This window comes from Prunus dulcis, chromosome 7 (genome assembly GCF_902201215.1).
Source record: "Prunus dulcis chromosome 7, ALMONDv2, whole genome shotgun sequence".
NCBI classification, from domain to species: Eukaryota; Viridiplantae; Streptophyta; class Magnoliopsida; order Rosales; family Rosaceae; genus Prunus; species Prunus dulcis.
Window position 1 is genome coordinate 625,776 of NC_047656.1, and position 16,134 is coordinate 641,909.

The following is a 16,134-nucleotide window of genomic DNA, read 5'->3' on the forward strand; positions in this document are numbered from 1 at the left end:
AAGTGTCATATTATGTTTCTCCCTCCTCTCCAATTCAGGGGGGAGAGGGGGAGTGAATTGGAGAGTCTTGGAATGGAGAATGATGTGTTTGAAGATACTGCTCTCAAGAAGGAAATGACCTGTCGCACTGAAGCAAGTGACCGGTCGCCTATATCTGAAGATGAAACTTGTGGTCCCTATGAAAAAACGACTGATCGCTCATTGGAACTCGACCAGTCACCAATATCTGGAGATGAAGCAGGAGCTCTCGGTGTCAAGATAACCATTCACACTGAAGTAAGTGACCAGTCGCCGGTATCTGAAAATAATGACAGTGATTCTTATATTGATGATGTCACACCCCGGACCGGCTCCGCCGTAGCAGAATATTGTCCGCTTTGGGCCTGGCTACATTCTCACCAGCCCGCACGGTTTTGTTTCTGGGAGCTCACGAAGCAACTTCCCAGGGTGGTCACCCATCCGGGGATTGCTCCAGCCTCCAACTCGCTTAACTTCGGAGTTCCTACGAACCCGAAGCCAGTGAGCTCCCAAAAGGCCTCCCACTATATTGATGCGAGGTGTGCCATATAAGGCACATCACCCCCTCTCCGTTTGGTCGATGTGGGATCTCACAATCCACCCCCTTAAGGGATCCGACGTCCTCGTCGGCACACTCGCACCACACGGCAGAGTGGCTCTGATACCAAATTGTCACACCCCGGACCGGCTCCGCCGTAGCAGGATATTGTCCGCTTTGGGCCTGGCTACATTTTCACCAGCCCGCACGGTTTTGTTTCTGGGAGCTCACGAAGCAACTTCCCAGGGTGGTCACCCATCCTGGGATTGCTCCAGCCTCCAACTCGCTTAACTTCGGAGTTCCTACGAACCCGAAGCCAGTGAGCTCCCAAAAGGCCTCCCACTAGATGGATGCGAGGTGTGCCATATAAGGCACATCACCCCCTCTCCGTTTGGTCGATGTGGGATCTCACAGATGAGGTCGATGCAATACCCCTCTCTGCCCTGCCAGTGCCCCAATCTACTCGTGATAGTGAATCAAGTGAGGTAATTTTTAATGATCTATCTGTGTTAACTTATCAGTTACCCCCACGAACCACTCATGGGAAACCTAAAATATAATATTCTTCTAACATACATGCCAAGTGTAAATATCCCATTAGCCATTATGTGTCAACTCATCGTTTGTCTAAGTCATATGCATCATATTTGTGTCAATTATCTCGTGTATATGTGCCAACTAAGCTGCAGGATGCTTTATCTAACCCCAAATGGATGGATGCCTTGAATGTTGAAATGGATGCCTTGAACAAGAATAAAACATGGGATTTAGTTCCTTTGCCACGAGGGAAGAAAGATGTTGGCTGCAGATGAGTGTTTACTTTGAAGCATAAAGCTGATGGGTCCATTGACCGTTATAAGGCTAGATTGGTAGTAAAGGGTTATACTCGGACCGATGGAGTTGATTATTTGGAGACCTTGGCTCCAGTGGCAAAGCTCAATACTGTGCGTGTACTATTGTCTGTGGCTGCTAACTGCGACTGGCCCTTATTACAGTTCGATGTCAAAAATGCGTTTCTACATGGTACCTCAAGGAGGATATTTACATGGATCTCCCTCCTGGTATTCTTGTAACCTCTAAGGAGGATGTTGTGTGTAAGCTGCAGAAGTCTTTATATGGATTGAAGTAGTCTCCAAGGGCGTGGTTTGGGAGATTTGCAGCATCTGTGAAGAAATTTGGGTATGTACAGAGTAACTCAGACCATACTTTGTTTCTAAAGCGTCATAAAGTAAATTGACAGCTTTAATTATTTATGTTGATGATATAATTGTGACTAGAGATGATCAAGCATAAATGCAAGATCTTCAGAAGTATCTGGCTTCTGAGTTTGAGATGAAGTCGTTGGGTGATTTGAAGTACTTTCTTGGGATTGAAGTTGCCAGATCTAAACATGGTATCTTTCTGTCTCAAAGAAAGTATATTTTGGATTTACTTGCAGAGACTGTAATGTTAGATTGTAAACCAATTGATACCCCTAATGAACAGAATCATAAGTTAGGGTTGTATCCTGATCAAGTCCATACAGATAAAGAGCATTATCAACTACTTGTAAGGAAATTGATTTATTTATCTAATACACGTCCTAATATTGCATATGCAGTGAGTGTAGCGAGTCGGTTTATGCATTCTCCAAGTGAAGATCATATGGGTGCTGTGATGCGCATCTTGAGGTATATGAAAGTAACTCATGGAAAAGGGTTAATGTTGTGCAAGTATGGTCATACAGATGTGGAAGGGTATACGGATGCTGATTGGGGTGGTTCAGTCATTGATAGACGTTCTACGTTTGAATATTTCACATTTGTTGGTGGTAATCTTGTTACTTGGAGGAGTAAAAAGCAAAAAGTGGTGTCTAGGTTTAGTGCCGAGGCCGAGTACCGTGGGATGGCTCAAGGTGTGTGCGAGTTACTATGGTTGAGAAGATTGTTGAGAGATCTTGGGTTTAGACCCCAGAAACCCATGAATTTGTATTGTGATAATAAAACTACAATTGCAATTACACATAACTCTGTGCAACATGATTGTACAAAGCACGTTGGAGGTTGATCGACATTTTGTTAAAGAGAAGTTGGATGCTGAAATTATTTATTTTCCATTTATATCATCCGAGTATCAATTGGCAGATGTTCTTATGAAAGCTGTGTCTACTACAGTTTTTCTCAACTCGCTTGACAAGTTGGGCATGCGTGACATCTTTGCTCCAACTTGAGGGGGAGTGTTAGCGAGATCTTAGCTTAATTAGGATATTTATTTCCTAGTTCATTAGGATTATATTTCTTTCCTTTTTGTACAGATATTGTGTAATTAGGGTTTTATCTTGTTTCCTAGTTTGACCCTACTAGGGTTACATCCTTGTACTATAAATACCTTCTTTTGAAGAATGAAATACAACCTGAAAAATATTCTACCCATATTGTTTGACTGATTTTGTATCATAATCGGAGTTAGAGTCAAACTGTAGTTGGTGTACAAGTTGTTGTTGGAGTCAAGCACTTCTTCAATGAGTCAAAGCCTTTGCTTTTCTTTTTTCCATTTTTTTTTTCTTTTTTGGCAATCCACTAGTTTAACACCTTCCCTTTCTCCCATATACCAATTTGTGTGGATTATATATGATGCATTTATGACCATATGTAAGTGTTGCTAACATTGATTAGGATTGGTTTTCGGCATGTCCAATTGAATTATGGTGGTGACAAAAGTGGCAAACCCAAATGTGCTTCAACTTAGACCAAAATCTCATGTAGTTGGCTGCAACTCCACAGTTGTGTCAATATGGAAGTTGACTATATTCAATGTTTTGGGATCCTAAAAATATGAAAATCTATTAACTGGATCTTGCTTTGTGTGGAATGGTTATATAGAATAGGAATATCATAGGTGGCGTTGACATCTATCTAAGTGGTTGTTGCTTGCTTTTTTATTATTATTATTTTCTTTGATAGATACCTTTGCATATATGTTGTGAAATGCATTGATCAATGTTTGTACAACTTGGCATGTGTGCTCCTGAATCGTCTCAATAAGTAGTGAGTTTTGTATATGGGGATGAGCGCTTAATGAAATACTAGAAGATTGAAAGCAAAACAATTGGAGTTTAATTCCCAGTTGATTGGAGCAATTATATAGTAGTTATTAGCCTTGACTATGATGTCCATCTACCTTCTCACAACATCAAATTGGGTGCTAAAAGTGGAGAGTTAACTAAAACAAGTTTAAGAGAAATCTTGTATGTACCACATTTTTTGGTGAAATAGGAGGAAAGACAACATGGGGTTTCGATCTTAGTGCCAAGTAGGAGGGAAGGGGGAGGGCCACAACCATTATGGTAACCCCGCATTGGCTTTTTTTTTATTCTTAGTTTTATTTTGTGGTGATGTATTCTTTCCTACACATGTGCTTATTCCCTCTGTTGCACCTACTACATGTTCGTGTGGCAGAAGGGACCAAGGGCAGCAAAGTTCAGGTGTTTTGAGTCAAAAATGGCAGGAAACTTTGGTTGTTGAAAAGATGATGGGTTTGCATTCGTAATTTTTCATTTGTGGATTATACAAGCAAATTATTTCACTCTAAGCAGCAATACATTGATGGCTAGTCATACATAAATTTTTTTCTTCAACAAATGTTTTTCAATTATATTGGAACTCAATCACTAAATTTCAATCTTGGGCAGGAATATAAAGGATGAATGTTATTGCTAAAGCTTGTTATTGGTTGAAGATAACCTTCTGGGTTTTGTTGGGATGATTAAAGGTGTTGAATACATATAATGTGTATGGGAAGCTGATGGCAGTTGGCTTCCTGAATAAGATATTGTTGAGCGTTATGTCATTGATGAGCATCATGTTCTGGATTATTCGTATAAGATATTGTTGCTCCAAAAATCTCTCGGTCAATTATTCAATTATAGTGATTCGAAAATAGGATGACCTTCTTGGTGTGTGAGTTGTGCGGTGTGCCAATTCTCATTCCATACCGTGTTCAGCCGCCAATGATCCTTCAAGTTCTCTTTTGAGACGAAATGAAACAAAGAGTTGAGAGAAAAATGGATTGGATGGTGCTCAAACGAATCTCTATGAAGAACAAGGTTGTTTGTTGATATGCTGAATGGATTATTACAATGGTGGTGCTTAAGAACTTTGACCAATCTTCAGAATTCTTAGTGATATCCTATGTTGAATCCTAAGAAAGCAGTAAATTTTTCCTAAGTTGAACAACATTTCAGCTTGAGTTTGTTGAGAGATTAGTTGTCATAAGAAATGAGAATTGGTATGCTATTTATAGGCAAAAGTTGCCGCCTTCAAAAGGTGTCCAGCAGCTCAATCACCGCCCTAATTTTTGCTTAAGCCACTCTCTTTTTGTCGTATTTCTTTTGGATCATGAGTTGGTGATTAAAAGACAACATTAATGTTCTAAAAAAAAACAACATTAATATTGTACTATGCGTGTGGCACTAGCGTTAAGAAGAATGTTTACAATTTTTTTTTTTTTATAGATGAGGACATCCTCACTTAAAAGTTATATTTTTTTTATAATATGTCATAAATAAGGATCCATGATATAGATGGTTAAATTATTCTTTTTTATGAGTATACATACTAGCCTTCTTGCAAGCGCTTTCGAGTGTGTGAGAGACTTTTTTTTTTAATCACGCACAACTTACAAAATTTTCGTAAATAGTTTTTCTCAATTGTATTTATATAGATGTCCATTTCAACAGTTTAATATTTTAATTGCACGCGTATGATAAATCGTCGTCTTAAATTTTTTTTTATTTCCCGTATTTTTCTAGAAGTCCATTTTAGTAGTTTTTTTTTTCTTTTATAGCGTGTAAACTCCTAACATGGATGTCTAGAAAAATACGGGTGATAAAGGAAAACTTTTAAGACGATGATTGATCATACGCGCGCGTTTAAAATATGAAACTATTGAAACGAAGATCTATATAAATACAATTGCGAAAAAATATTTACAAAACTTTATAAGTCGCGCGTAGCACAAATGATTTTAAAAAGGGAGCTTTAGTTTTAAAACACAATATAGTCTACTAATTTGGAAGATAGGAACACAATTTCATCTAATTAGGATAAGGCCAAAGACAAAAATGTAGTCTGTAATTTTACAAAAATATCATTAAAAAAAATCAAAATTCAAAATTACACACAATGTCATTCCTTTTAAGGCAAACATACTGGTGATAAAATAAAATAAAAATGACAACCAAATTTAAGTTTTTCGTGTAATACAGTGGATCGAACACTAAACTAGTTAGAAATAATAATATTTAGCACTCACTAAATAAATTAGTAGTATTTACTTGTTTTGAGATTCCGAACTACATGCTTGAGACTAAAACATACAATAACTTCATATTAGTTAACTTCTTTATAATCCTCATATGTACAACTTTATCTGTTTTTCAAGTGATTAAAAAAGGTCATTTAGGATCACCACTTATATTTACCATATTTACTACAACGGTTTGAGAGTAAAAGACTATTTTTTTTATAAAGTTTAGAATTTCATGTTGTCGCCTAATTAGCGAAAATTGTTAGGTGTTACACTATTTCAATTAATTTTTTCATTGTTTTCAGTAATTTAGAATCACTTCACTATTTGCTCGTGTACCACACCTTTATCGTCACAGTATTATCAAAAGAAATTCAAACCAAGCAAATTATAAGTAAGGAAGTGATGTTATTTATTATCCATTCAAACATTTAACGAACATATTGGATGAACATAAGATTTTTGGTGCACATCATCAATATATGATATATATTAATGCATCAAGTAGCATTGATTATGGCATTTCCTTCTGTGCTTGCGGGTGTGTAGAGATGTCTTGAGGAATGAACTTCAATATTTTATCTGGCTGACACTTACACCAACCCTCGGTGCATCATGCATGAGCATTGGCCACATAGAATAGATGTTTGGCACGGATAACGAACAACTGGATCTCTTGCTTCGACTCCAAATTGCACACCTACCACAATTAATATTTCAATAATTCATAATAAAACTGTTTTTTGCCTTTATTGTGAACATACTGCTTTATGCATAAGTTGACGTTACAAAAATATACACTTAAACTCGAGTTTATGGCTGAAAATATCGACAATTGTTAGGTTAAAATATATAATTTTAACGATGCATCAATGACATATACACATTTTAAAAATAAGTGAAGTCAACCATGTTGGAGAAAAAAAATTCCTATATGCAGTTGTATTGTTCAAAGAAGTCAGCCCTTGAGGTTAGCCTAGGTTGTTAGGATTAACGTTTAGATTATAGTATGTCAAGAATAAATTTCTCTTTCATTGTAACAAAAATAAAAATTGAGAGAAGTATTTTACCGTCATATGAAACAAGAAGAGCACAATGAGGAAAGCTGACTTGAATGAACCTTTCTCCATATCTATTCAATTTGTAGAAAGCAAGGAAGGATTATAGGTTTGTACGTGCTATAAAACTTGAATTCGGAGTCACTAGTTTTTAAAAAGACTGCAATATATATATAGGTGAATTTGAAAACTATTTTCTATGATTGCACATTTCGGTGAGGTTGGATTCAACGAATTGTTCATGCATGAATTTTGTAAACAAATCAATTTATCGAACTATAATGGTAAATAAGTTGTCATAATAAGATTGCGATTTGATGCCTAGTATAATTAGGTGCATATTCAAGTTATATAGCTTAATTTCTAACTTATTTGTGCTCTCAAACCTAAGATTATGTGTAACTTATTTTAATTGGTTTTGTGAGATTTGTGAAGGAATTGTGTAAATAGGAGAAAGTGTGCTAAAAAGGGCAAGAAGATGAATATTGGGGATTAATCAAGTCAAGAAGCCAAGTCATTCCTTTTGTTGCGAGGAATGTTGTCAAATTTCCTCATTCAAGATGGTTCAAGTCTTGTCAAGTCAAACAATGAGAAAAAAAGAAGACCCTATATTAGAAGGGACCCTACTTTTATAATAACTGTAATTATACCTTAGATAGGTAAGATTTATAGGAGTATTATAAATAGGGAGTTTAGGCTATTGTTCAAAGAATCCATCATCATTCATCATCCATCCTCCATCATCCTCCATCAAATTCCTATATATTCATACTCATAGCCGAAACACCCAAAGGAGAATATGAAGAGAGTTTGCGCAACCTTGGCATTCTACTTGGAGAATTCGGTGGCTTCCATATCTTCATCAACCATCATGATTCTCAATAAGTCCTTCATGAACTAATTTCTATACATGTTGAGTGCTTGTTACCGTTCTTAATGCTTTCAATTAATTGGCCACTAATTGCATGATGGGAAGAATTGGGTTGAGACCAGAAGGAGATTCCTAATAAAAAGCTTCTAGTAACAAGTACCATAAATTACATAGCCGACTTGGAAGATTAGGTTACGGTTTGTGTAATCTTCTGTGTTTTCCGCAAATCTTAATGGGTTTTTAGCTATCTAAATCCATAACTAGAAATAGAGAGGGTTGATAGTAAGGAATACAACTAATATAACTCATAAGAGAGTATTGGTGAGGTAAGGGAAAATGATTATCAACATGTTAGGTAATTACGATTAACAAGCTAGAAGGATTTGGGTGGGATTAGCTAGGTGAAATCGGTGTCCTAGTGCTTTATCATCTTTGTTTTCATCTTTTAAATTGTTCACATAATCTCAATTTATTTTACTTGCTTAATTAGATTTTAATCATCATAACTCTCTTATTGTTTAATTCACATATAATTAGAAATAAACCACTCTAATATTTAATAGATTAACTTGATCCCTGTTGGAACGATACACTATTTACTACTATACTAATTTGAACGATATTGTCTACTTGCAATTAATCACATCAGTAGCATAAAGACAATGTTTATTTGAGATACCATCGTCTTTAGGCGACCAAAACCTAGAAATTTTTATTGCTTTTTGAAGAGCAATGTTCTTGGTTTATGTAACATCCCACATCGACCAACAGAGATGGGGTGATGTGCCTTATATGTACATGCCCGTCTCCATCTAGCACGAGGCCTTTTGGGAGCTCACTGGCTTCGGAATCATGGGATATCCGAAGTTAAGCGAGTTGGGGCTAGAGCAGTCCTAGGATGGGTGACCCACTAGGACGTTGTTCGTGAGTTCCCATAAACAAAACCGTGAGGGCAGAGAGGGGAACCCAAAGCGCGACAATATAGTGCTATGGCGTAGTCGAGCTCGGGATGTGACAATTTAGGTAACCTAAAGACAACGGTTATTACAGATACCGTCGTCTTTAGGCTACCTAAACCCAAAAATTTGTATTGCTTTTGAAGAACAATGTTCTGGTTTAGGTAGTCTAAAGACGACAATACCGTCGTCTTTAGGCTATCAAAATCCAAAAAATAATAATAATTCATACAACGGAAGTAGCAGAACTACCGATGTATAACGACAATATAGACAACGGTTTGGTCCATTAACCGTCGTCATAGGTTACAAAAACCCAAAACATAAATATCCAATTTCCAATCATTTTCCAAGAACCCATGTCCAACCAAACATATATGAACCCATAACAGAGACTTATTATGACAAGCATGCAAACACTAAATGGGTTTTTCAAATTCCATTCCCGATTCATAGCTCACAAAACATATATTAAGAACCCATAACTCCCAAAACATATATTAAGAACTCATAGCTACCAAAACCAAAGAAATCATTTATTGATTTAAGAAGACATAATGCAATATCATTAAATAAAGATAAGGTAGACAGAGCTCAGAGAATATAACCAATGCTTTGAGAGGGAGAGCGCAATCTAATACAATAGAGGATGGAGAGCGAAAACTTTAAGATTAGAATTTGAGTTGAAGAGAGAGAGCGAAATGTTTTAGGGTTACAGGGAATTCTTAAAATTTTAGAAAGCGAAGGACTGCTTTTTTTCAAAACGTCAAAAAGTACAAGTAAAATCTCATTTAATATAGATATAAGAAGACAGTTTTTTTAATTATGGCAATGTAAATCTTTACTACATAAGTATGTTAAATAAAACGACGTAGTAAATACTTTTCACAAAGGTCCGTAATAAACCGACGTCTTAAATATTAAATAATTAGGTGGGCTTTGGTTTTTCTGGGATTCGAACAAGCGTTACCAAGGGTCTAATTGACCAAAAACAATCAAGAGAAAACCGGCATCGTTTCAATATACCCTAAACCCTTAATTTTACAACAATTAAAAAAATACACAAGTATGAGAAAGATAGACCGAAAATTACTACAGACTCCTTACGACAATGCCTTCTATATTAGCAGGCTAAAATCAAGATTTCTTATATTTGTATTTATGGCCGCCAATAGATCACATAAACCTTAAGGTTATGTTGCGAAAGTATAAGTACTATTGTGCTTTGTCTATAAACAATTTTGACTTTTGTTATTATTTGTAGTTTTTATAACTAAAATTACATTTTTCAAAGCTTTGGGGGCAAGACAATCTCTCAATGAGTGCATAGTAGTTGTCAGTTTATTTTCCAAATTTTTTTTTTGAATTTATCATGAATATTAGGAATTAAATACAATAAAAAAAATCTTATTAAAATTACATTTTTAAAATTACATTATTATGGGCCCACTACGTGTCTACGAACTCGTGAGAGCGAGCTCTACGTGTAGCACCACATCAAGAATGAAACGAACATTCCAGCGCATATATACCTGTCAACCTCTCGTTTAATCCATATCCCACAAGCTTCCAATACCTTATATGAGTCCTGAATATCCTTGCATACAGATTCATGAACATGCTCAATTTTCTCAATTAATTTATAGAAACCAATTTGTTACTATAAACAACATTCCTCTTCATTTCTGAAAGAATGTTATCCAAAGATCCTGATTCGGGGTCATTAGATGATTCCAAATCATCAGCTCCTTTGGGTCTGAATGTTTCTAATTCTTACTGGTCCTCTTCTTTGCCAGCATTGATACTCTTTTGGTAAAAGGGTTGGAAAGTCAAAGACTGCACTTGTTTGAGTAATGGGCATCTTCTAACATGTCCTTCAAGATTCTCTTTAAGTACAGAGCTATTGAATCACATCAACTTGAAATTTATGACTAGAGAGCCTAATAGCCAAACCAAAAATTAAACATCAACTACTGAAAAACTAATCTAGAATCCTTGTCTGTAAGTGCATCTAAATATAAATCAAACTGAAGATTGAAACCTAAACTCAATTAGAAACTGATGAATGAGCAAATAGTCCAAAAGTAATATGAAATATGCTCACCTTATCTGCATATGCTCTCCAAATAGAAATTGAAAAACCAAAAATCTGCAAAAATCACAGCCCAAGATTGAAACTTCAAACTCCAATATGAATCAAGGTGGGTTTTGAGAAGTGAATTTAGGACAACAACATAAACCAACAATATAAGAGTGGTAGAGAAGAACACCACAATAAACACAAAACAGGACTTCAAATGAATCAACGAAGAACATAATAATAAGAACGAAAAAAAACAAGGGATAACACATTCGTAAAACTAACCGCCTCAATTAGTTGAGTTCATCAAAACGATTTCCTCTTTGGCCTCCCTTGCATACTACCACAACTAATATTTCAAACTTAATAAGTCAATATTTCACAAATAAATCACAAATTTACAATCAAAGCCAAAACAGTGGGACTCATGAAATACAACCAATCTGAAGAAAGAACAATAACCTGGAAGCCATAAATTAGAGCCATGATATCTGACGTTCTCCTCTACATGTAAAACTTCTTTTTCTTTTTTTGGAAAGCATTCGATCTACAGAGTATGTACTATGATTAGTAACAGTGATGTATAAAGAACGCATGACGTACAATTTGATAATTATAAACTAAATTGAGAAACCAAATCCCTTGGAATATGCTGCATAACCAATCCCCTTGGACTATGCTGCATAACCAATCCCCTTTTTTATGTTCATTTGGCAAATAATCAGAGTTTAAGCCCTTTGCAGAAAAGGATAAAAAAATATATAAAATAAAAAATAAAAGCCAAAACTGAAAGCCCAAAAAAAAAAAAAAAAAATCAGCAACAAAGATAAATTTTTGTTCTTTTGGCAGATCATCAGAGTTTAAGCCCTTTAAAGGAGAAAAAAAAAAAAAAAGCCAAAATAGCAAAAACTAAAACCCCCAACACAAAAATCAGCAACAAATAGAAAGTTCCAAGACACAGAAATCACCACCAAATCTGACAAATACAGCACAGGTGTAAGGAACAAAGTTCCAACTTTCTTTCAACTTTAGTTTTTTCCCCAACTTCCTGTGAAAACAAAACCAAAGAACCATCAGTTTTCAGAACCCAGATAGATACCACAACTATCATAAATGATTAATCACATTAATAATCAGTAATTTTTAAAATATAATTAATAATTAAAAAAAGAAAAAGAATCGAAAATAAGGGAGGGGAGAAGAATTGAGAAACAAAACCTGACTGCCATTGGGCGAGATCTGGGAGGAGAAAATGTGTTGAACTAAGGAGAAGGAGATGAAGAGTTTTGGATTAATACAAATGAAATTTTTTGAAAACTGAAACCCTAACGTTACTATGGTAGAATCTGAGAGAGAGTTGTCAGAAAGAGAGAGAGAGCCCCATGATACCCAGAGTTGTGAGAGGAGGGATTGGAGATGGAGAGAGCAGTGAAGATAGAAAACAAGAGGAGATGGGGAAGAAAAGCGACTGAGAACATACCAAATGGAGGAGACAGGAGAGAGAGACGATAGAGTTCGGAGTTCGATTGCAATTGAGGGCGTGTAGGGTCGTCAGGGAAACTGAAATTGTTGGGGGAATGTCTGAAATTTTTTTAGGGAGCGTGAAATTTGTGAGGGAGCAGTGTGGGTACCGCACGAGAAAAGAGAGAGGGATGAAAAAGTTTTAAGTTTTGACCCCAAAAAATAGCAGAGGGAATCTGAAATATTTGCGAGGGAGTGAAAAATTTTGGGAAATTGACACAGATAATCACAAAAGATAAACCATAATCAAATATACTCACACTATAAATTTCAATCAGAAATACTCACTTCGTAACATAAAGTACCTAATTGCCCTCCATATAAATATATCTGTATTGACTCTTTATCCCCCAAAAATTAATTTTCTGAAACTCAATTTCTCCCAACTCTTCTCCTCTCTCGCACTCTCCCAAATCTTGCTCAGCCATGACTTCATAGAAAACAGAGAGAGTAACAGCCATGGCGACGACGTCAGTGGATTCTCCAAAGTCTGACCCGGACACTGACACTGAGCTCGACCAATCTAAACCTTAACCCTAATCCTAATTCTTCAAACCCGTTAGTCCCCGCCTGCTCCAATGGCCCTGCTGTCTGCCTTCTCAAGGTTGCCAGAGACTCCACTGGCAGGGCATTCATGGGCTCCATTTGTAGCTATTCTCTCTCTCTCTCTCTCTCTCTCTCTCTCTCTCTCTCTCTCTCTCTCTATATATATATATATATATATATATATGTATACATGCTTATGGAGTGCTATGATTTAATTGCTTAATTGTGGTGTTTCTATATGGGAATTTGAGTGGTGCTGATATAGAATTTTGAGTGTTTGACAAAATATGATTTTCGTTTATAGTGTTTTGGGCTTTGCGAAAGGGAGTGAATTTTCTCTTTCTGACTAACGAGGTATTGGAGTTTTTGGTGGGTTTTGTTTAGTGCTGCTAATGGTTGAGGCATGCTAGTGTCTTGAGATGTGAAAATGTGGTTTTCTCTAATGGTTGAGGTATGCTAGTCTTTTGTATTTTTCAGTTTGTATCATGTGGGTTTCTGTTAAATATTGATATAGTGATTCTTAATATGCTTTCGGATATGTTTTGTACTGAAATTCTTTATATGAAGTGTATGAATTTTGAATTCAAAATTGTTGCATTTGCCTTATCAAAACCTGATATGGATGCAAATAGGTGTTATTGTGGTTGATTTTGTTATATATGTTTGTGAGTATTGTTTGTTGTGGGTTCCAAATTTTAAAAGTGCTATATTTTGTTATATATGTGTTTGTTTGGTTTTTGGAAATTTTGAGTTGGCTGCCTTTAGTTTGATTGTGTTGGTTTTCTTTTGGTATGCAAGCATACTTGAAAATCTGTAGCCTTTTTAGAAGCCTCCAACTCAGTCTCTGCAGCATAAACCCATAAATAAACATATATCTTGTAGCTGACTGCAAAGTCAGAGCCTTTTCTTATTTTTGTGGCATCAGATCAGCCTGTGAATGTTGTAGCACTAGAATATCAGATAGTTTAATTCAATCGGAAGATTCTATCAGCCTTGAACATTAGTCTTGTGTTTATTTTTGTATTTTAATATAATTGAAAATCTGGAATTTGTGAGAATTGTTTTTTTTTTTGGCTTGCTAAAACCCCATACTGTGGTTAAGGCTGTCAGATAGGCTATGTGTTGGGTCATTTAGGCTGAGTGTGTGGCTATAGTTGCAAGAGCCATATTTTTTTGGTGGAAGAAAGAAGGGTAGGGTTCTAGGAAGAGTAGAAGGATATTTGAGAATGTAAAAGGTGAGGAGATAGATTATCTGTGGTGGATGGTTCGCTTTCGGGCATCTCCATGGACTTCTATCTCTTCAAATTTTTGGGATAATCTTTCCCTGCCATATTTTCATATTGGATGGTTCTTTGCTCCAATACCTTGTCCATTTTTTGTAATATTTATTTCTTTTGAGATATTTGACATTTTTTTTTAAATGACAGTTGGACCTAAATTTTTGCCTTATGGAAGATTGTTGTCGTTGAGAGCCTTCATCAATTTGGCTTCTTTGTATTTTCACATAATTTCAAAAATTCAGTATGTGGGGTGTGTAGAAACTGTCTTCTACATGAAATCAGATAATAATTAAATTCAAATGAGCCTTCTTTGTATGCTTTGACTTATCCAGGTTGTTGGTTGCTTATTACTTACTAGGATGCAATCTGATGAGAATGAGCTGTGTAGCTTTTCTTTCTCATCTCAGAATACAGCAAATGGGTCTATCTAGTCTTTCTTGTGCATAATATTTGTTTAGAGTTCTAAATTTTTATTATCTTGAACTGGATACTCATCTTCCTTGTTGATGGCTGGCTACTTCCTGAATGTCAGTGATCAATGCCTAAGATGTTAGAATTTGTTTTTCCTTTCGGTTATGCCAAACATAGTTGTTGGTTGTTTTTATTTGCCTTGGATTATGCTTAGCAATTTAATGCTGTAGGGAGATAGGTGTGAAGTTCAACCAGGTTCTGCAGATGGAGTTGATTGCGAATGAAGCTGACTCGGTTCCAACGACGGTATTGATTTCTGTTTTAAAATTGGTTTCAGTTGTGATTGAATGTTATGTTTTTGTTTCCCTTGTGATTGCATTATTTGATTCTAATATGCATTTTTTATCCTTTTATACAGATGGAAGAATGTCGTTTCAAGTTGCAGTGTTCTTTTGGGGAGGAAATTGCTTTCAGCTTAAATTAGGGTGTAAGAGGAGATGTCCTGGAATTTTGCTGATAGATATAAAATGTGTTAAACCAAGAGGACATGCAAATTTTTTGTTTTTTGCCACTTTCTTCTGTATATCTTAAGATTTAATGAGATAATATTGTTAGTTCATCAATTTGTGAAAGTCAAGTTAAAGGGAAATTTGTCAATCTCTAGTTTCCATAGTTTCATCGTTTCCTCTTACAAAGAAGAAAAAATATATACAAATGTAACCAAATTATTGATTTAATTGGCAAATGACATGACATATGTATTGCATATGTATAGCCCTTTATTGTTTGTGTATTGCTACTGTATTGCCCTCATATATCTGTTTTTCAAGTCTGTTCATTGTCAGTGTATAACCATTTATTGCCTTTTATTGCCATTGTATTGTATGTTTATTGCCAATTTAGAGCTTGTCATTTTTTGAGGAAAAATTAATATAAACTCTTTAATTTTGAATGTATAGGAGTGTAAGGGCTGGCAATGGGTCGTGTCGTGTCGGAATAATAAACGTGCCAAGAATGCTCAACCCGAACCCAACCCATTTAATAAACATGTCGTGTTGGGTTCGGGTCGTCTTTTATCGTGCGGGTTTCGAGTCGTGTAACGGGTTCATAAATAATAACATGCATGTTACAAAACTCACAACTGAAAAAATTTAAATTAAAAAAAACAGAGAGAGTAGAGAAAATATAAGGAAAAGAAAGAAAAAAAGAAGATAGAGAGATGAGAGAAGAGAGAAGGAAAAGAAAGAAAGAAAAATAGAGAGAGAGAGAGAGAGAGAGAGAGAGAGAGAGAGAGAGAGAGGAGAGAAGATTGAAGGAAAGAAAGAAAGAGAAAAGAGAGATGAGAGAAAACTAAAGAGAAAGAAAAGAAAGAAGAAAAAAAAAGGAGAGAAGAGGAAAGGAAAAGAGAGAAGAAAAAAAAGGGAGAAAGAAGAAAGAAGGAAAAAAAAAGAAGAGGAGAAGAGAGACCGAAAAGAAAGGAAAACACAAAAGAAAAAGAAATATTATAAATATCAAAAGGTATACTATAAAATCACAAAATTGTTTGTAGCATGGTGGATAAGGTGTTTG

General features: G+C 35.6%; 1 long non-coding RNA gene across 4 annotated transcripts; it reads right to left on the reverse strand.

Moving 5' to 3' along the window:
- Positions 1 to 6,230: 6,230 nt before the first annotated feature.
- On the reverse strand, positions 6,231 to 12,511 carry LOC117635719. 4 transcript variants are annotated; one of them, XR_004586938.1, is made up of 6 exons: positions 12,026 to 12,508; positions 11,779 to 11,855; positions 11,270 to 11,354; positions 11,093 to 11,156; positions 10,832 to 10,876; positions 10,124 to 10,667 (listed from the first exon to the last, which is right to left on the reverse strand). It is a non-coding gene; the product is annotated as an uncharacterized LOC117635719 (long non-coding RNA). The 4 variants fall into 4 exon arrangements; XR_004586937.1 differs by having other exon boundaries at positions 11,776 to 11,855; positions 12,026 to 12,507; XR_004586939.1 differs by lacking the exon at positions 10,124 to 10,667 and adding an exon at positions 6,231 to 6,542 and having other exon boundaries at positions 11,270 to 11,855; positions 12,026 to 12,511.
- Between the last annotated feature and the right edge of the window lie 3,623 nt (positions 12,512 to 16,134).